Source organism: Lepisma saccharinum, chromosome 1 (genome assembly GCF_977018435.1).
Source record: "Lepisma saccharinum chromosome 1, izLepSacc3.1, whole genome shotgun sequence".
In the NCBI taxonomy this organism is placed as follows: Eukaryota; Metazoa; Arthropoda; class Insecta; order Zygentoma; family Lepismatidae; genus Lepisma; species Lepisma saccharinum.
In genome coordinates, this window is record NC_139229.1 from 12,995,040 (window position 1) to 13,017,023 (window position 21,984).

Genomic DNA, 21,984 nt, shown 5'->3' on the forward strand with positions numbered 1-21,984 from the left:
TGGATATCTCTTGGGCTGACCACTTGAAGTGGAGCTGGAGCATTCTGGTTGTCATCATTCGATCCATTGTCAGGCACCTCTTTCTCTTCAAGTTGCCTAGCTATGAAGTCATGCTCTTAAAAGACATCGGGATCAAACGGATGAATTCCAGTTTTCCTAAATCCATTGACGGCAGTTTCAAGAGAAGCAGCACGAAGGTACGCTTTACAGAACAAACTGCATACTTGTAGTTTCCTCACAATTCTGTTTGGTTTAGAGGCCAACCATTACTCTATAGTCTTTGCGTATAGAGTTTTCAGAGGAAACATAAATGCTACATCCAAAGGCTGTAGCTTGTCTGTTGAGTGAGGAGGAAGACACGTGCCCCCTCGGACCCCCCGCTGACGCCACCTTCTTCATAGAACTTTAAGTTTAATATATACTACTTTTTTAATTAGCATTAATTGTTTCTTCAAAAACAAGGCATAGCAGTGTTGAACACATTATAAAAGGTCGAAAAGTGATCGTACATCAATCGAAACTGCTACCTCCATTTGGTGCAAGGAACATAAATCTTAATTTTTAACTTCAGCTAGAATATCTACAGGGTAGGGTTCTTTGTAGACAACGAAACCAGACGGGATGCCTTCCAATGGAGACGTTTAAACGTATATATTATTCGAACACATTATACATGGAATTAGACTATTTACATGATAAGCTACATTCTTCTGTAATTTTCATTCACAGTCAATTTTCATCTCAATATGCTTTTTATTATTTCTTTTCTCGATTTGAACATTCTTCTATATGGACTTCCTTTTTAGTGGACGATCTGGATCAGGACTTCCTTCTTAATGTACAGTCTGGATCTGGACTTCCTTCTTCATAGGTGGTTTGGATATGTACGTTCTTCTTAATTTCCTTCTATTTCCGCTTTTTCTAAGATTTGGGGATTACTTTATCATTCTTACACCTTTTTTCCTTAGGCGTTGACGGACGCGATAAGAAGCGGCGTGCAATCAGAACGTAGAACAGCAGAACGTGACCAAATTCTGTCTCCTCGTTGGCTGCCATGTGGCTTGGGTTTCAACGTTGCAACGTTCGCACAAACACACTGGCAGGCTAGTCAGCTGTTGGCAAGCTCGGGTAAAAAGGGTCACGCGAAATTAAGCACGTATGTATCAGTATGCTAATATATGTTATTTCCGTCGTAAAGTGATAAATTAACGAATCTAGAAGTTTGAATCTGAAGTTTCTTGTAGGTTTACGTTAACTTCCCGTGTGAATTTTACATTCTGGCAAGCATGAAACATTTTATCTTCCTGCTCTACACAGCAACCGCAAACCTTCACTGAAAGTACCTTTGTTCTGTTTTTATTATGGTACATTGCAAGCATCAGCTACCGGCATCTTTTTACTTATGTTGTATCATATCACAATTACCAACAAAAGAAAATGCGTCTTGTGTTATGAACAACACTGTGGCAAATCGTTCTCCTTTGATTTCATGCCGCCTCTCTTTGCCTTCTTTATCACGCCCCGATTGTTGAAGCTTCAGAACGTACAAATGAAATGTATTTCTTGAAAATTAGGGCAAATTACGTATAAACAAATTAAGTACAACTTCGTTTCGTTAACACGTTTTTAAATTATATTTTGAGGAACCTACAAAAATTCACCTCTAAAACAGAATTTTACAGAACTGAGTTACTGTATTACGGAGAAGAATTTATATCAAGAACAAATCAATTGTGTGTGAATTGATTGATTGAGTTGGTGTTTTAAAGTCCACATTATGCACACTACGGCTAATCTGGAATGGACCTACAGTTGGAAGTGGGATCCGAACCACTATGTGCCTCGACAGGGTATCAAACCCAGGACTACTTGATTACAAGGCGACAACACTTACCCTACCACTGTGCCATCGGGGAGGCACATATGGGTGTGTGAAGTGAGATAATTTGGGAGCTATATGAGAATACAGGCTCTGGCAATACAGAGTTCAATAAATTACAACCAAACGCTTGGCAATTGCTCGATTTCCTTAACATTAATGATACATTTGGTACATGTGTTCTTAATGCTTTGAGCTAGCTGTATGTAAAAACATAAAAAATGAATGAAAGAACAGAAGTAGTAGTTAAAGAATCAGTTGTTTTTGCTTACCGACTACCATTGCGGTGGCGCTATCCCAAGATATATCTTCATTGTTGGTTGGTAAAGGAACATCTTCATCTGAGCTACTACTGTCACTGCTGTCTTCCCGGCCAAGTGAAATTACAAAATCCTCCATTTGCTGCTCTTCAACTCCCTCCTTTTCCCATGTTTAAGAAATAATCTTCCTTATGTGTTCTATAGCCGAACGCCACCTATCTGCTGTCACATCTCCGATAGCCTGTTCTGTCACTTGCAAAATTTTAGATGGTGTAAAAGGTGGCAAAGTGTTACACTGTGCTACCAGCCCTTTGACCTGTGCCCAAATAAGTTCGATTGCATTGTACATACAATAATAAGGCGGGAGACGGACCACCATATGTCCTGCTTCTTCTGCAAGCTTGTCTATTCTATATATGGGGAACTGGGGTTTGTGTAACATAAGGAGCTGCAGTAGTTCAGCCTTCCTCATGTTTCTGTGGGCTAGCAAAAATCCGGAAGTAGGTCAATCCGGCAACCGCGCGTCGCTACCAGAGTGGGTGGTTCCACGCCGCTTGCTAGCGCGTCCCGACTGTAATTTCCTCCCATGTGGCTGCGATTGGAACGCGCCAACACTAAATATGTCCAACCTAGGATGTACTTGGTGCCAAACGACTGACACGCGCAACCAAAAGTGCTGTGGGGCGTCGACTGGAACGCGCCGCCACTATTGGAAAAGTAAATCAAATCAGACAGATTCAAGATCTGTTCAAAGACACAAACTTGCAGCAGTGCTTTGACTTCTTTAGTTTTCTCATCAATTTACATATGATCACTAGTTTGATTTATCAAGTATATACATTAATTTATTTCTTTTATATTTATTCTTTATCTTCTTATAGTAGATTCTATTGTTTTTCATCTTTCCAATTTGCTTTGTTCTTATTTATAAAGTTATTTACATATTATGCTAATTCTTAATCTTGCACGCCTGGTGCTGCCATCTCTATTCCTCTTTGGCAAACTATTTACATTACTTGGTCCTATTGGGTACGTAACAAAACTAGTCTAAGTGGTCAGGAAAAAATAAAATATATCACAAGATAGATACATAATGTTGGCCGGAAATCCGTCCCCGGGACGGATTTGAGAATCTCAAAGGGGACGGATGTAGGACTCCAGCTATAACAACAATAGCGACTGCTCCTGGCCAAACGACTACAGCTATATGGCTGTGACAACTGGAACGCAATATTCAAGTACTAATCTATAATTATCAATCACTAAATTATGAAAAACTAAATATGCTGACCAAGGCAGTAATTTATTTTATTAAAAAACACATAAACTAACGTAACGTTTCAACCTTCTAGCAAGGTCTTCTTCAGACTCTGTATCAAGTACAAGTACAGACTTTTGTACTTGATACAGAGTCTGAAGAAGACCTTGCTAGAAGGTTGAAACGTTACGTTAGTTTATGTGTTTTTTAATAAAATAAATTACTGCCTTGGTCAGCATATTTAGTTTTTCATAATCATGGAAACAAGGCTTAATGGAGTTACACTAAATTATGAAAAACTTACCGCGAGGCGTCAATATAACTGTTTCAAGTTGATTTCACACTGTAGCAATCCTTCACACAAACTATTTTGAAAAATTAAAACGTGAATGAACAGATAAAAGCAACTAATTCACTGCCAGTACGCAAACGAATGGTTCTGAAGATTTTCCTGTAGCTCTCGCAAAATGGCAGCACTTTCCATGGAAGTTAAAGAGGGGACGAATTTAGGGCAGGGGACGGATTTTGGGCACTTTACCCTAATTGTTACTTGCACTGACGTCACAAGTAACTAGTTACTTCCAAACCACCGTCAGGTTAAACGTATTAGAGGCTAAAGAATGAGCAAATAAAGATTCAAGAAGAAGAAGAAGAAGTGTCCATGGCCTTCGTTAAAGATTGAAGACCACAGAAATACCTCATATAACAAGTTTGAACCCTCAAGCTCCGAAATACGAATCAGTCAATTTACCATTCACCATCTTCCAACTGCGAAGATATATTACAGTACAGTATGAAATACACATACAAGCATACCACCTCAATATGATCCAACCCTAGGGAGAATGTACTAATTCGTAACAGATGTGTATTTTAATTTGGAAACAAGCACACTGTAATTGCAATTATTGCAGGCAAAGGTATGAAAAAGTACACGAGAGACCGCAAATTCGTCAATGTGTAAGTGTCCTCTGGACAGCTATTGGTAGAATCAGACAAACCTCACTTCTGGGATTATGAGTACGCTAAAATGCATTGTTTGCCCGATGCAACGTGCAAACCAAACATTAATATTCTCATCCCTAGGCAAATATTACGACACGAAAAAATTGCAAAAAGCGGTAAATTACAGTGACACCCTTGGGGATGGGACATCAAAATGACGATGGGGTCATCGATTATATTTCAACCCTTTCCCCCTTGTTTCCTCACCCTCTTGAGGTATTGCGGCTAGTGCAAATGTGGATTGTTGCAGTAAATTTCTGTTGAATTGCGAATTGGAGATATCCTTTTGGAGTGAAATAAGGGTAAAACATTTTTATAAAGTTTATATGTAAAAATGTACATCATGAAATAATTGGTTAAATAAAGGCAATTTGTTTGGGGATTTTCTTTTTGCATTTTTCGTCATTTTCGATCGATAGTACATTTTCTTAATGTTTAGGTCATTTGAGCATTTTTATAGTTTTCTGGAAGGCAATGGCATTCTCATCTTCGTCTTGCAATCAAAAGGTCCCGGGTTCGATAGCAGGTGGATGCACATAGTGGTTCGAATCCCACTTTAAACTGTAGGCCCAGTCCCGATTTGCCTTACTGTGCATATGTTATATTTTGATATTTTATTTATTAAGACAGAATAGGAAACAAAGTAGACCAATAGCAATGGCTCCTACTCGTAATTTTCAAGTTTTTTCTTTTCAGGTGAATATTTTTCTCTTCCTGACTGAATTAAATCCAGGAGACATGGCTTGCTTTCAGTGTGCTTCAATTTGTTGAGTTGCTGTTTTTAAGTCCACTTTATGCACAGTAAGGCTAATCGGGACTGGACCTACAGTTTAAAGTAGGATGGAACCACTATGTGCCTTCACCGGGTATCGAACCCGGGAACCCTTGATTACAAGGCGACGACGCTACCACTGCGCCATCGGGGTGGCCCAGTATGCTTCAATTAGCTATTTCAGTGGAAGTAGAAAGAACCTTCTTCATGTATATCACCCAGCCTCAAATCAATGGGTACCTGGGAGCAACCCTGGGGGGTAAAGACAGCCGGAGCGTAGTTTTGCTCACATCACCTCCAAAATTGCCTAGATCGAGAATATTTGAGAGCTTTACTCCCACATCCCTGAAATGTGCCTTGATGGCACGGTGCTATATGCACTTGAAACGTTACCTTTACCAAGAACAATGGAGGCAACGCCCAGTGCAGGAATCAAGCAAGATAAGCTGAAAACAAGACAATACACTTCAAGTTCATGAAAGCAGAAGCCCTGTGATATCCACCCAAAGGAATCCGTATAGCATCTTCCTGAACAAGTTAAGCGCATATTGGCTTAGGCATATTCTAACCCAGAGAATCGCCAATACGAAACAGAATGCAAGGGAAATAACACTGCCCACACTCTCTGGAAAACAAGAGGATAGAAGCGACCATGTCGGGTGCGGAAGATGAGAGATAGCAGCAGACTTGAAAAGGACACCACTAGTTTTCCATACTAATCACGATGAATACAAAATCTTCTTACAAAAAAAAGCTATACTGTAGCTTCAAACCGTACTGACACAGAAGCTTAGTGAAAGAGGCATTCAGTTCAGCGAACAAGGCCAGCACCCATTTTCTATGCGATTCATGTAGTAATTTAGTAGTTGCGGACAAACTCGTTTAGATAACGTGGATATTTTAGCAAAAAAGGCTGCCGCAGACATGTGATAAGAAGATATCCCAATTACAAGCATCAGAAGGATAATTGCTACGTGAAGTAGACATTGAACCATGTAGTGTTGAACCAAAACAACTCTATCCTATACAGTGAGACAAGGGATCAACCACAAAATAAAGTAAATCACGACCATAACACTCATAGCATTCCCTTTAAAGATATACAAAAGTGCACTCACTAAAATATCCATAAATCCCAAGTATAAATATTCAGGATAAGTTAATGATAGAGCACTCCATCACATACCTACAATACACTTACCTTGTTTCCTTGGCTCCATGAGCAGTCCAGTACAGTACAGCGGGATGCACAAGTATTGCTTAGCAAATTGTTCGTAATTGTTTCCTTTAATGTTTCTAACGCAGTCTATTATATCTTTAAGGTGTGTAGTGGTTCAGAGGTCGTCAACCGGTTATTTGGCATTTCGTTTAAATTCTTGAAACTCTCAATGGCTAAAATACAGAGAATAAGCACTTGGATGGATAATTTGCTTGATAATAACATACCCACTCAGCAACAGACAAGATCAGGTCTTTCGAATCCAAATTTGCTTTATACAGTAGCACAGTGTGTTCACAAAAGAAGCACGATTTTATAAAAGAAGACGAAAAAAGAAGCGACAGGTAAAGAGAGAGAAAGATAAATTAAGAAATGACAAAGAGAGAAAAGTAAGAAAGTGATAGAGAGAAAAGAGAAGTGAAACAAAGTGTGATAAATAGAAAGAATGATACAGAGAGAGGCAATAGCGAAAAAGATAGAGAAATAAATAAGTGTAAGACAAAGAGAAAGATATAAAGAAATGACAGCGAGATGAAAAAGAAAAGGAAGGGAGATAAGTACAAACAAGGGACCAAGTGAGATAGATAAAAGAAAGATAAATAAAGAGGAGAAAGAGAAGCGTAAGATAAAGATAAATAACTAAACGACAAAGATATGAGGGAGACAAGCAAGAAAGCAAAAGAGAGAGTAACAAGAGACAAAGTGAGGTAGATAGAAAGAAGGAAATTAAGAAACGAGAGAGAAGTGAAAAAGCGAAAGAGGGAAAAAATAGAGAAGTGAGATGTAAAGAGAAAAAGAGAGGGAGAGACGAAAGGAAGAGAATAGAAGTTCGACAGAGAAGGAGGGAGAGAGAATAAAGCTGAAAATGATATTAACAACGGAGGAGAAAATCTAGAAAAAGAAATGATCAAGAAGAGAGATACTAAACCCGAAGAAAGAGGTACAAAAAGTGAGAAAGGAAAGTAGATAGCTAGAAATAAGATACAAGAAATGAGAGAGAAAACGTAAAAATAGAATGGACGAAAAGAGAATAAATCAGCAAATTTTCCTTATTCCAGGAGGGTTGTGCCTTCCTGTAGTCTCCCATGATCATACATTAAATTACTTAAGTAGTACAGTGGCACGGGTTCCACGCCCGAAAATGAGGCTCGGTGAGGCTCGCCTTAATGGATTTCTCTCGTAAGGCATGAGCCTCATTTTCTCGCAGTGTTGCCAGCTCACCCCAAGAATATTCCACCATGATATTTTACAGACGAAACTAACCTACGAATGGGAGTTGGCAACACTGGCAACATTAATTGCGGTTCAATATTGCCAACTCACCCTAAGAATATTTCACCATGATATTTTACAGGCGAAGCTAACCTACGAATGGGCAACACTGACTAGTGGAGGTTGGTGGGTTCTGCAATATTAATTGCGGTTCAATATTGCCAACTCACCTTAAGAATATTCCACTATATGATATTTTACAGGCGAAGCTAACCTACGAATGGGAGTTGGCAACACTGGCAACATCAATTGCGGCTCAATATTGCCAACTCACCTTAAGAATATTTCACCATATGATATTTTACAGACGAAACTAACCTACGAATGGGAGTTGGCAACACTGGCAACATCAATTGCGGTTCAATATTGCCAACTCACTCTAAGAATATTTTACCATGATATTTTACAGGCGAAGCTAACCTACGAATGGGCAACACTGACTAGTGGAGGTTGGTGGGTTCTGCAACATTAATTGCCAGTGTTGCCAACTCACCTTAAGAATATTCCACCATATGATATTTTACAGGCGAAGCTAACCTACGAATGGGAGTTGGCAATACTGATTAGTGGAGGTGCACGGGTTCAAGAACATCAATTGCCAGTGTTGCCAACTCACTCTAAGAATATTTTACTATGATATTTTACAGACGAAGCTAACCTACGAATGGGCAACACAGACTAGTGGAGGTGGCCGGGTTCTGCAACATTAATTGCCAGTGTTGCCAACTCACCTTAAGAATATTCCACCATATGATATTTTACAAGCGAAGCTAACCTACGAATGGGCAACACTGACTAGTGGAGGTGGCCGGGGTTGCGTCCGAATCAGCAGCAGATGTCACCTGCACCGTTACATCCGGGGACTCAGCCAATTTTTGTTGTCCGAATTTGCGGTAGACGTGGAGTCGGAGGGAAGAGCAGAGAGGCGCGACAGATGCACGCTTGAACTCGCTGTGATGCTGCGCTTGGCAGCCATATTCTAATTTTTATTTTGTACAGGCAACATTTACTGATTGGAGGATGTAAAACTCAGTTATATTTTAATATTTTATCGATAATGAATGCAGAAAAATTGAAAATGATAAAATAGCGTGTTATATTTTTAATATGAGTAGTTAGGTGGAAATTATTTGTTTGTTTGCGCCCCACGCAGTGGGTGAAGTTCGGACTGTCACCTGGCGGGAAAAGTGACAGGCGTACTACAAGGGGACATGCAGATTCGGACGACTTGGACGTGACTTCGACGGCATGCGAGAGCAACGGGGAGAGAACAGGATGGAGCGCTTGCCAATCCGGACACGGCTTTTGTAAACCTCTCTCGCGGGAACGATGTGCTGCACATGCATATGCGCGCGCGCGCACCTGTATTGTAACGCAAACAAACAAATAAATAATTGTTGTTTTTTAGGATGCCTGGCCCCTAACCCCGCCAGGGTGCGTGGTGCCCAACCCAAAAAAGGTTCTAACGGCTGCGGTTCTAGATAACCGCACCTCTGTAGGGTTTCACGTGTTTTTTTCCCCCCCCCCAAACTTCCATGAAACCCTACAGAGGACCTCCGTAATGCATGCAACGTGTACTAACGACTCTAGTGTTATTTTGATGTTGCAATATTTTTGGATATAGAGTTTTATTGTGAGATATAGATAAAAATAATTATGTTTATTATAATATTTTTTTGATGAAGATGGAGAATGTATGTGTATGTGTTACAAATAAAGTTGCATGCTTTTTTCTAGTGTGTGTGTATGTGTTTTTGATGTTTCGACAGCATCTGAAACGATAAAAAAAAATTTTATTGTTAATTTTCTTGTGTAAAAAAACAACAACAAATTTTTTTTGTGCAAATTTTCTGATTTGTCTCTCGTGCTATAGTGCAAAAAAGATATTGTAACTGATAACTAATGAAATTGACATTTGTAACTGATCTGAACTAGTAAAATTCGTATTGTGCTATTGTAACTGATTGTGCTAGTACAAAAAATTTCTTATTTGTGCAAGAAAAGATGTTAAACATGTTAAAACTGCTCTGTGACCCTCTCGTTCTTCACGTCGTGGACGAAGGACTTCTCTGCAATCAGGATGACGCTGCACACGGTGTCCTCGGGCAAGGCTTCGTGGAACTCGCAGACGACCTTGATGTTGGTTCGATCGTTGACCACCACCTGCTTTCTCTTAGATGTGTTGATGACGAACATCGGCCTGCGGGTTTTGAATTCACTGGGCGTGTAGTACATGTCCATGCTTCCCTCGGTCACGCGTTTGAAAGAGGTGTAAGCTTCGTAAAGTTTGAGATAATCGTCTTTGGTCATGTCGAGGTTGTAATTCTCGCGCGGGAACACTTCGTTCCTCCCGTTCTTCAGATAAACGTTCTTGATCTTGCAGTCGTCGAACTTGCTGGAATCTTTTTCCTGGTTGTTATCGCGCCCGGTTTGAAAGAACACTACGACGAAATCTGGCATGTCGAACTGTATGTTGTTGAACTGAGTTGTCACGTCGAATTCCATGTGACTTCCCGATGCCATCTTCTGCACGCACTGGTAACCGTGAAAGTGAATCGGCACCTGCGGATTCTTCAAGATCTCTGCTTTGTACTTGAGGGCGTAGTTCGTCTCGTATTCCACGATCGGCATTCTCAATTCCATGCTCCGTATGACGCACTTGGCCGTTTCGGGTAATGTGTTGGCTATCGGCGTGCCGTCAGCGTTCAAGTTGGTGTATCGCATCAGTGCGTCGTTGTCGTTGGCCGCTCTTCGAAACGTGACGCGCAATCCTCCCTTCCACATGATATCTTTGTAGTCCGAGAAGAATCCCGGCAGCAGACGCATGGGAAAGAGTACCGTGTGACTTCTAGTCGATATTTTGGTCCCCGCTTCGAATCCTCCCGCCTGGTAGTATGCTGCGTCAGTTTTGGATAATTTCAATGTTCCCACTGCCGTCGACGTGATGCCTGGATAATCTATTCTGTCTATGACGGTGTTGTGTTTCCGCACCTCCACCTGCGAGAACAGGTGAGGCACGAAGTTGTCCACGAGTATCAAATTTGCATTGGGTGGAAACGAGTCTCCGCTTTCCTTCTTCACCACGTCGAATTGAAGATAGAGGTCCGCTCTGTGAGGATGAACGAACCCGTCGCCTACGTCCACGTCGTATTCGATCTCCCTGTTCGCTTCGTTGAGATTGGCGAACGTGCGACGGTTGGGAGGGAAAGATTGCAATTCGTAACTTTCGATTTGCTCCATTTTTACTATGCGTGTTATTTATTATACGTTGATCTCCACGATGGCAGTGGTCGTTGCACCTGCGAAATCCACCACGTCTCCTTTCTCGTTCGTCACCACCAACTCTATGTCGTCTATGCGGTTGCGGCATACTGGAAAATAGATCGGCGAAGAGGGTGTGTAGATGATCGGTTCCATGAATTCGGAACTGGGTTTGAATGTGGCTATGATTCCTGTCTGCTTGTGACTTCCTAACAATCCGTCCGAGGATTTCGTGATCATGCCTTCCGCCACGTTGCAGTGAACGTTTAGAGTTTCTATGGCTAGAAATTTAGGAATATTGACTGCCGTGTGCTTGATGCCAGCTTCGAGTTTGGTGTTGTTCTCGAAACCTAAAAGTTCTCCCATGGTGCCCAGGTCCACGGTCTCCGTCGCCGACACGATTTCCACTCTGTGCGTGACCGAATTTTGAGAAAGGTACGTGCCTTTGGGTAACTGAGCTTGCAAAGTGGAAAGATTGTATTGGCCTGGCGTGACGACGATGTGTTCGCTTCCGACACTAATTTTATTATTGTGCTGCATGACGTTAGGTATGAGGTACATGCTGTAGAATGCACGTAGAGCTACGGATTTAGGATAGACGATGTCGTCGTGCAGCGTGAGTTTCAGGATCGAAGATTCGCTCGTGAGATGGAACACGCCCATCGTGTTTCAGGTTCCACAATGCTTTCTGAAAATGTTCCACCGACGGGTTATTTATTTTAGACATGTATGCGAGAACAGAAAGGCATAGGTGGCCGCAGTTAACATCGGTGAAACCCTGGATGCGTTTGTCATTGTAGTAGAGGTTGGCAACACTGAGATACTTCACCAACCTGGCAGGCGGTGTGCCACCGAACGAATCGAAAACAAATGCATTGTTATCGTCAATTTTGAGGTAGCATATCCAATGTGTACCAGGATTTTTGTAACTGTCCAGGTTGACCACGCCATACTCCTTTTTCTTCACAGCAGAGGGTAGAGAATCGGACATGAAAACACCCCTGAAGTTTTTTATTCCCAACAGTTCGATTAGAGATTCAATATCGAAGTTGGACAGGGCTTCTTCTTTTTTTTATATTTCTTTAAAGCATCGAGGTTGCTTTTTTGTTTTTTGGTTACACCTTTCCCTTTCTTCTCCATGGCCAGGTTGTGACGTTTCTGTTCTTCCAACTCGGCTTTGTTCTTCTTCGAGTCGATGACGGTTTTCGCGATGGCGGCACTTCCGCCGGCCAAACTTCCAACAGCCCCCAATGCTGCCAGGATGGCTGGGATGCTGAATATGAAACCTCCGATTTTTTGCTGTTTCCGCGAACGCTGCAAGCGTCTCAATTGAGGTGTGCTGAGAAGTAATTTCATTCCGTGTCCTTTCATCAAGCAAGAACGTTTCTTCTCGCGTTGTTTTTTGGTGAGTAAACCATCGAGGGTACCTAGATTTTTCAGATTGGAGTAAGGTATCTGGTACACGACACCTTTGGGCTTCATGTTGATGCTCTATATGTTATCTTCACGGTATGTTATTTATATATATGTTTTGAGATTTTTTTTTGTTTTGTGTAATTTTTTTCGGTATGTTATTTATATATAAATGTTCTGAGATTTTTTTTGTTCCGTGTAATTTTTTTTTCAAGGATATACTCCGCGCAGAGCCGTTACACAAATTCTATTACGTGCTTTGTTTTCTTACCAAGAAGTTCCTTTGTACCCTTGTACACGATTTGAGTTTTGTTCTCGATTAAAATAGCTAGCTTCTCGTCGGATAACATGTTAGCGTATCGATCTGGTAAAAATAGACTGTATTGTGCGTTGAGCAACAAACGCGCCTTGGGACCATACTGGGTAGAAACAATTGAACCGGAAGTTATCGTGTAAGGTTTGTCCACTTCCAATTCCTGAATTTTTACATACTCTACTGACAAATTTAGCATTTGTTTTAATGCTTGAAAGTCACTCATTTTTTCAGTCGTCATATTGAAGAGAAATTTTCAGTGTGTGTGTTAGAGAAATTTAATTTTTTTCACAATGTGTGTTATTTATATACACTGAAGATTATTTTTTTTCACGATGTGTGTTATTTTATATATATTTTTTTCACGAGATTTTTGTATCGAAGATTTTTATTGTCTGTGTTAGAGGAAGAAAGTTTGTGCTTCGGAAAATGCGATAATGTGCGTGATGATATCTTCCGTCTCTTGTTTCGACTTATGCCAATCATCTGTGAATCGTCTTCTCCCCAGCCTCGCCTCGTGCAGTTCATCTAACCTATTGTTTAATTTTTCCCCTGCGACCGAAAAAAGAGTGTCGAGATCGCCGCACCTCATGCCGCTAATTTCCCGAAGATAATCCTTAACAGCCATTTCACAAGGGATGCGAAATTCCGGCGTTGATCTCGCTATGATCAAAAATTTTCTTATATCCTCACAATCTCCGTTTACTGCATGTTTGAATATTTTACACAGCAGTTCGTGTGGCAAGTCGGTTATACCAGACATGATGTTTTTTTTTACTGTATGTTATTTATATACCCCACCCAAGTTTTTGTTTCGTGTTCATGGCTATGGTGGTGCCCAGTGCCGCAACTCTTTCTCCCAGCGATGCGTCTCTGCTGACGAATCTTTCGAAAGCTGCGTGCTCTAACTTTCTGTCTGCTTCGTGACGTGCATCCAGATCGGTGCGAGTGGTGTTGTAAGCGATGTCGTGATCTTTGCATGCGGCGTCCAACGGATTCACACCCCTGTCTCCTCTCTTCAATCTTTTCTCGAGTTTGGTACCTGGTCCGCAGTACTGGTAGCCGGGTAAATGCATCTCGAAAGGTAACTTGTTGATGATGTCGTTCACTAGTCCCTTTCCTTCGGCCACGTTCCAGAATCTCGGAGGCAGCGTGTTGATAATTTTAATGAGGTAACCTATGCCCTTGTCGTCGTTCACGATGAAGTTGGAAAATTTTGTGCTGATCATGTCCACAATTCCTACCTTCTCGTTGTAGAAATTACGATTGCCTGCATTCTCCTCTCCTGCAATAACCAACAACCTGTCTATGAGCTTGCGCACGTCGTCCACCCACACAAACTCTTTGGGCAGGGTGTTGTAGAGTTTGACGCCGCTGCCTGTTTTCACCTGGTTCCATATCGGCTTGATGAGATTTCTGTACTTCTCGCCGCTGCTGGATTTGACCCTATTCTGCGAGGCGTCGTTGTTTTGGTACAAGGCATCCGTCATGATCAAAATTTCCTTGTAACTCTGGTAATCTTCGTCGGTGTAATCTTTCGGCTGCTTTTTGGCAACGAGTTCCCACAGTCCCACCGTACCCGGGTACCTGTTCCAACTATCCTTCTCGCCTAAATTAACTTTAATGTCGTTGCCTTCGAAGGTCACCTTCGATTTTCCAATCTTCCAAACCACACCGCCGCCTTCGTTGCTCTCCATGCTCGGATACAATCCGAACACTTCATCCTTGTCGAATTTCCCCGTGCTCAGGTAGTCTCGTGCCAAAGGTCCCAACTCGATCTTATCCAAAGACGACGACGTGCTACCTATGGCTCGACGTCGTGCCGGTACGTCCCTTAGTTCGAACGGCGTCGAAGGAATGCTCGAAATGGGCGTGGGTACGGTGTAACTTTTAGCTGCAAGTGGTACGAGTTCGTTGATCAAATTTTTATTTTGTTCCGTGACGCCTTTAATTTCTTTACCTAGATCGCTGATGGCGTCGATCACAGGTTGATCTTGACGTTTCTTCTCTTCGTAGAATCCGCGATTCTCGGATTTCCAACCTTTGAAGCGTTTCGCGAGGTAATCGCGAAGCTTGAGATTTTCATCTTCGATTTTTCGTTTCGTCATAACGTTATTTATACACGTCGTTTCTCACAACGTTTAGAAAGTTGTTGATTTTGTTTCTGTATTTTCCATCGTTGGGTTTCCTCGTCATGTCGATCGTCGCGAATCCGAAATCGTCACTGTTCCAACAGTGGGAGCAGCAGCGTTCCGAAAATTGATTGCAGTTCATGTCTCCGCCTACGTAGTCATCGTACGCGTGCTTGAGGTTGGTGTGATCTTGACGAAACAAACATATGAAATTAGCGTTGTCGCGTACTAACTGTTTTGGAATTTTGGAAAACGTTTGAGCTAGGAAGAAGCAATCTATTCCTTTGTGACGACCTTGCGTGAAAAAATTGCGAATTTCATTTTGATTTTCCAGGATGACATCGTCGAACACAACGACTGAATTTTCACGACAATCGTCGAGTGGCTTTATTTCCGAAGCGAACGTTGCAATGTCCAGACCATCGTACAGTTTCATCAGTTGCTTGTATTTCGCTTGTTCGAGACTTTTCGAAAATACGTAGAGGTGCCTGTTCTTCCAATCTAACCAATTCGGTGCGAGGAGAAAATTGTCCACGAGCAGTGTTGTTTTCCCACACCCCGAAGGACCTACGATCAGACAGCGGATGCTGTCGGGAAGCAACTCACCGTTCTTTTTTCTCGTTTGACTTTCCGAATCCGGTAAACGTTTCACCACGTTCCATGTACTTACAAGATCACTTCGTTCGCGTTGATCCAACTTTTTTCTGGAAGTCCCAGCCATTTGACAAACAGTTTGTTGCCTTTTCTACGCAATACTTTCTCGATGAGGTACGTGTCGGGATGTTTTGTTTTAGAGAGTTCCTCTTCGTAAAATCTTCCTTTCAAAATCTCACCGCTACTATCTTTTATTATATACGTGTGTCGGTTTCCGGGTAAAACTCGAACCACCGTAAAACGTTCCGTGCTCCAATTTTTTGTGAACCCCTTCTCGAAGGTGCGTTTGAATTTGCTGATCCTCACCTGGTCTCCAATTTTGAATTTTGATTTCTTGGTAGTCGTGGGAGTGTACTTTGGACAGTAAACTGTAGAAATTAAACGCTGCTCGTCAGATTTCGTAACGTCAGATGGCTTCATGCCTATCGATCTGTGTACTGTATTATTATAGGTGTCGACGAGTTCCGGCAGTATGTCGACCCATTTGTAATTTCCTCGAAGCGTGAATCGTTTCCACATGTGTGTTTTCAAGGTTCGATTAAATCTTTCCACGATGCTGGCTTTGATGTGACTGAAGGTTGAATAATGTCGAATGTCGTGTTTCCGAATAAACTTTTGGAATACGGCATTGTAAAATTCTTTACCGTTGTCCGTTTGCAAAAACCGCGGTCGTCTGTCGCTTTCGCGAAAAATTGTCTTGAATGCTTCCGTGACGCACGTTCCTGTTTTGGCTTTCAAAGGTAGAGCCCATGCGAATTTCGAAAACGTGTCTATGACGGTGAGGAGGTACTTGTTGCCCTTGTTCAATTTATGCACATTTTTTAGATTGCCGCTACTCATCTCCACGAGGTCACTTTGCCAGAGGTCATCGATTCCCTTGGTTACCACAGCTAAACGTTTGTAGTTGCGGCGTGCAGGTTTATGCAATTCTTCGACGATGGCTTGCCTAGACATTTTTTAGAGATTACGTTTGAAGAGAAGCACCAGCGTGATGGGATTCAAAGAGGGTGGCACTTCGCTCGTGTTTTGAATGATCAGCTTATCGCCGGCACTCACGTCGAAAACGGTGAGATCTTCGTCTTCGTGTATTTCATATATGTTGCGCGTTTCGTTCCAACGTGCCAGAGGAATCTTTCCTGCTTTCTGAACACCACGATTCGATATCAAGGTCATGGTGGGAACGCTAGCTTTTCTGCCGTGAGACCAGTACGAAAATTCGTTTATCTGAATGGTCCCATCGAGGAGAAACTTGTAGTACGGATGATAAGGATGTAACATGTACAGTTTGTTACCTTCGACGAACGTGGAGATTCTCTGTTGATTGGGTACGCTGTTGATTTCGATGGCTTGCAGAGAATGCAGTTTAGCGAATTTAGTATCGACGCTAACGAGGTTGCTGTGAAGCTGTCCCAGTGTATTTTGTACGGGCAACAAATGTTCGACGATGGTATCCGTTACTGTAGAAAATGACGGTTTGATTTTCACTTCCACGTTCAACTGCTTGTAGTTTTCGTTGAGTTCTTGTAACTTGGCACCGAAAGAGGCCAGCGTCGATTCCTGCGCGGATTCCAACACTCCAACTTGATCTCTGATGTTGACGACGATACTCTGAAGGTTCTCGACTTGATTCAATTTCGAACTTTTCTCGGTAAGATCGTTCACGATGCTTCGCATCTCGGTAAACTGCGTGTGAAGGTCGGCAACGCTCTGCGAAGTGGGCAGCGTCGACACCAGCGAAGCAAGTTCGTCTCGAATCTGTTCCACGTTCGCCGTTTCCGTTTCCAGTCGTTTCAGCATACGTGATATGCTCCTTTTCAAAGCGTGCAATTCTTTGGAGGTGGGGAGATTGGCAACCCTACTCTCGAGATCGCTCAACGAACTTTTGATGTCGCTCGAATCGGATAGTGCCGTCACCGCCGTTTTCAATTTTTCCAAATCTTCGCTCGAAGGTACGCTCGTCCGTAACGATTCCAAGTCACCCTGTATGTTGTCCAGTACGTGATGAAAATGAGCAAGGTTCGATTCGGCGTTCAAATTTTCTAAATATTCGATCTTCTGCTGAACCGTGCTCAACGTGTCTTGTATGCTCGTCAACGCACTTGCTTCAGCGTGAATATTTTTAATTTCTTCGTTGATCAACTCCAGAGACGCCTGAAGCGTAGCGATGGTGGTTTGAATGTGTTCGAAATCTTGATAAGCCTCCAATTGAATTTTTATGTTCGCGACGCTTTTGCCGATGACCTGCAGTTCGTCTGACGATGGTAGGTTCGTCATGGTATCTTCCAAAGTCTGTAACTTGGATTTAATTTCTTCCAACGTGCTGGCGAATTCTTCTTGTAATTTGGAAACAACAACATGCAAGCGTTCTACATCAATATCCTTCACGACGGTTTGAAGTTCAGAGAAATTCTTTTCGATTGCGGAAGTTCGTTCTTCGATTTCGAGTTTCAATTTTTCCAAATCTTCATTTTTCGATTGAAATTGTTGTAATTTAGCCAAATCATTTTGAAGCTTATCCACGCTCAACTGTATATTTTGAACGTTGTCGTAAGAAGGTACGTCGACATAATTTTTTATGAGCGTTTTCAGTTCGGAATCGATTTTCAGAATGGGGCCCAGACATTGCGTTTGGAGCGTAGCAATCTCCGACTCTAAACTTTTGTTTAAGGTCTCCTGCAAAGCGATCAAATCGCTCCTCAACTTTTTAATTCTGACGTCCAACATGAGAATCTCTTCTGCGTGGTCTACACGTTTGGTGTGGCCGAAAATATCGTTAGGCATTTTGGTTAACGGTTATTTATAATAGGATAGACGATTCGTAATTCTACGAAGAGAGGAATAAGTTTGTCGTAATCTCCTAGGAGTTCAACGTATAAACAATCTCCTGCAGAAACATCGTACGTAATGTTAGAAAGCATCTTGTCGTGCTTGATTCGAAAAATGTTCTTGCCGGTAGATATTTTGATTTCGCCTACGTTTTCCGGATTCACGGTGATTTGAAGTTTTCCATCGATCGGAATTTTGTAAAAATGTAAATTGTTGTTGAAGACGTAAAACATCTTGCCCACATCGTCATCCAATTTCGTCCAAATGCTGTTAAGGTGAACAATCAGTAGACCGTTGTGTTTAGTTAACATGGAAGGTAGAAATTCATGATCTGTCGTCGCGCGGTGTACAGTCTCCATGTTGGTTTGTTTTCGGAAACCAAAAAGATTCATAGGTATGCTGGTTATTTAAAATACGGTCAAAGTTTTTTTGTAATAACAGTCAGTGTTGTTTTTTTTTGTAATGACTAACAAAATGTTTTGTTTTTTTTTTTTGTTTTTTTTTGTTTTTTTTTTTTGTTTTGTTTTATGAATCTTCTGTTGAAGATGGGCATATGTTGCAGGTTTTGCTTTCTGCTAAGCGATAGTGCCCCCACGGCAGTGTGTGGATTCCACACTCGAGGACGCACCTCTTGTCGTCGTTGGGATCCAGGGCAATCTTCCTCACTTTGTTGGTGGTCAACACATGGTCGACGCTCTGGATGCGCTGTTCTGCTCTTAGAACCGACGACCTGGTCTTGAGGCAATCCACGAAGTCCTCGAATGTGAGATGCCCCCGAACCACCTGTCTGCCGACACCCTTGGCCTTCTTGGTAACGCTACCCTCGGCTTTGATGGTATAGGCCTTGGCGCGAAGACCTGCAAACTCAAGAATCACGTCTCCGTCCTTCTCGTCTTTGAGTTTGCCAGGCACCTTCTTGTTGCGGGCCAGGATGTCGTACTGGTTCGGCTGGGGATAGCCCGAGGTGTCGAAGAGCTCTTCAAGAGCTGGAACTGTGGCTATATCCCAGTATGCGTCGGCTGTGCGAACGTGGTACACCAAGCTGTCCGTGTCCGTGTAGAGAAGCGAGATGTTGTGGCCGTAGTGTGGACGTAATATGTCGTAGTATGTCTCGAACATGTGGAGCTTGCTCAGATCCAGAACAGTGGCTCCAACGTAGATGGGCTTGGTGAGTTTCACCACACCTTGCCTCATGTGAATCAGAGCCAGCTGCTCGTTATAGATTGTACGAGACTTGAACAATGGACTCGCGACAAGCTGACGACATCGCTCTTTCCTCGTCACCAATTTTATGTCCACGCGATTCCGTACATTCTCCATGGTCTTGCCAAACACCGCATTATTCATGAGCTTGAAGAAATCCTTATCAAGCTCGGACGTGGCTGCGGTGCGGTGTTTAGTGTTGACTTCGATATATGGACGCAACCATGAAGAATGCTCGAACTTGAGGATGCGGTGAACTACGTGGACTGTGACCCCTCGCTGCATCAACCACCGGAGATTCCGGTAGTGAAGGACGTAATTCTTCTTGGGTTCGAAATCCATGACGAGCTTCGTCTGGTTGGAATCGGGTGGACACTTGAACTCGGGTGTAGGGGGAAGATCGTAAAACGAATCCTGCAGCTTCTCGGAGAACTCAAGGTCCACCTCGGCGAAGAACCCATGTTTCGAATCGTCGAAACCTTCAACGTCGAAGTTGGAAGAGTCAGCCCACTCGAACCCTCTAAAGGGGAGTGGCTGCTTCATGGAGTGCCCGTACAAGTTATTCACGTCCGTGTGCATGATGTAGCTGGACGGTTGGGTGGAGTCGTAGCCAGTAGCCATGTGATGGTTGTTGGCGCGCGCGTGCCGTTGCGACACCTGGACCATTCCACCCCGCACGGCGCGTTCCACAAACAGCATCATGTCTACGTCCGAAAGAAGCTCCAGCTTGATTTTCGTCACCAGAAACATGGCTGACCACGCCAGTCCGGGGAGACTATAGAAGTAGGCGGGGTCCAGGTGGTAGATGTTCATTGCGGTCGCCCGGAACGTCTGGAACACGTCGGCGAGGAGCGTCACATCAAGTCTGAGGTAGGCGTCGTGGTAGTCTCCGAGAGTTCGACAACCTAGCTCGCGCCACATGGACTGGGCGTGATGATATTCTTCGTCGGTGATGTTCGAGCCCCGTAACTGACTGTAGAACTTCGCCTGGGGAGGTAGCGACGTCTCCGCAAACTTGGTAGAGTCGGTGACGTATTCGTAGGGGTAGACCCCCTTACGCCTGAAGAGACTGGCGTCCAAGTTTGGAAAATTCGCAGAGGTGATGCGCATTTGCTTGTCGCTAAGCTTCCCTGCGAGAGCATCGAGGCTGGCCGGGAGGAACCTCAGGGAGTCGAGGAAGCGAAGTTCGACGGTAGAGTCGGATGCTGGGATTCGAACCAACTTGCTCACACTGATGTAACGCTCCTCGTTTTGTGCCAGGACGTTGATTCTTGCATTGTCGTACCCAAGATGCTTGATCAGGTGGTGGAAGTCGTATCCCGAGCCATTGTGAAAAAACACAGGGATGAAGCGTGGGTCCTGGGCCTTAAGGTTACATCTGTTGCACCAAGGACCAACGTACCTACCGTTAAAGTGATCGTGGTGTCGGACTTTATAGTTGTTGGCGGTATACTCCTCAACGCAGACAGGGCAAGTGATGGCCTCGTCGTGTCTACGTTGATCATCGGGGGACAGTGGGAGCATAAACTTGGGGGTCAACAATACCTTCCCTATCTCGTTGGCATCCACAACCATCCTCTCGAGGAAGTGTTTGGCAGCGTCGGGACCACGGTACACGTAGGGCTCGGGGGCGATGTGTTGGTCTCGTCGCACCACAACGTATGCGAAACTGGATGCCTCGTGAAGTTGGTAAGGGGTGGTGGAAGAAACTTCAGGATCGGGATCGCAAGTGGACAGGGGTTTGAGGAAGGCCTCGAAATCCGCGATGATGATAGCAGGGTGCTCCACCATGGCACCGTGCATGTGGAAACGCTCCACGGTGCCAGGTTTGTGCAAGTCTGCCACCCCCGGTTCGTTGGCTTTGCAGTAGAGCTTGTGGTTAGCGAGCTTCTCGGCAGCGATGTTGGGACCTCTGATGCGCTGGTAATCCTGCCGTTTTTGATTACGAAATTTAGACAAGCACCTGGGACAAACTTCTATGTGGGTTTTGTCTTTGCTCAGCTGGCTTGAAACAAGCCGAGAGAGCGAGCGAATGAGGGTGTAATGGTGGTGGGTCTCGTCCTTGATAAGCAGAAGATGAATTTCCTGCGCACTATCGTCGTCTACGTTGCTCACCCGGATAGGGAAAACCACATTTTTGTTTTCGGTGAGGCCATAAACGTTGATGGCCAACCGAGGGTTGTGTGTACGGGCCTCGAACTTGCGAATATCCGAGACCTCCACCGGGTAGTTGATCCCAGCAATGGCATCTTCCAGCTCTGGCTCGTAGGGTAGGTAGTGGTTAACTCGGTGTGGATGGTTTTTCCAGTCGACAGGGTGCAACGCCGCAAGCACCGACCAAACGAAGCACTTGGCGTCTCTGTTCTGAATGTTCAGGACGGCCTTCTTTTTCGCGATGGCAGATGGTAAGGGGACGTAGCTGGAGGCGGAGAGAGGCACAAACTTGGAAAGTTTGACGCGCAGTTCGTGAGGCTCCCCACACAGCGAACCCCCCGAGCCCTTGGCTTGATGTTCTTC